The sequence below is a fragment of the Oxyura jamaicensis genome, unplaced genomic scaffold (genome assembly GCF_011077185.1).
Source record: "Oxyura jamaicensis isolate SHBP4307 breed ruddy duck unplaced genomic scaffold, BPBGC_Ojam_1.0 oxyUn_random_OJ70366, whole genome shotgun sequence".
In the NCBI taxonomy this organism is placed as follows: Eukaryota; Metazoa; Chordata; class Aves; order Anseriformes; family Anatidae; genus Oxyura; species Oxyura jamaicensis.
Window position 1 is genome coordinate 1286 of NW_023309942.1, and position 857 is coordinate 2142.

Below are 857 nucleotides of genomic sequence, written 5' to 3' on the forward strand. Positions count from 1 at the left end.
GTCTGCGGCCTCCCAGTATGGACTGGAGAGCTCCCAGTATGGACTGGGAGGGCTCCCAGTATGGACTGGGAGGGCTCCAGTGGGACCAGGGCTTGGGATCAGCCTCCCAGTTCCTCCTGGGAAGGGGGGTGGGGCTCCCAGTTTGCACTGGGGGTCTCCCAGTATAGACTGGGAGCGGGTACGGGGATCCCAGCCCGTACCGGAAGGGGAAAGGAGCTCCCAGTATGGACTGGAGAGCTCCCAGTATGGACTGGGAAGGGGGCGTGGTCTCTGGTGCGGGGACGCCGGGCTCCCAGCTGGGGAAGGGGCTCCCAGTTGCTCCCAGTCCCTCCCAGTTCCATCCCCTTTTCCACCTGCACTTGCAGACAGGCCGCTCCCAGTCACTCCCAGTCACTCCCAGTTCCCCCCAGCCCCCCCAGCTCCCCCAGTTCCCCCTCCCAGTCCCTCCCAGTTGCTCCCAGTCCCTCCCAGTCCCTCCCAGTTCCATCCCCTTTTCCACCTGTGCTCGCAGACAGGCCGATCCCAGTCGCTCCCAGTTGCTCCCAGTCTCTCCCAGTTACCCCCAGCTCCCCCAGCCCCCCCAGTTCCCCCTCCCAGTCCCCCCCAGTATATCCCAGTCCTTCCCAGTCCCTCCCAGTTGCTCCCAGTCCCTCCCAGTCCCATCCCCTTTTCCACCTGCACTTGCAGACAGGCCGCTCCCAGTCGCTCCCAGTCGCTCCCAGTCTCTCCCAGTTACCCCCAGCCCCCTCAGCTCTCCCAGTTCCCCCTCCCAGTTGCTCCCAGTCCCTCCCAGTTGCTCCCAGTCCCATCCCCTTTTCCACCTGCCCTTGCAGTCAGGCCGCTCCCAGTCGCTCCCC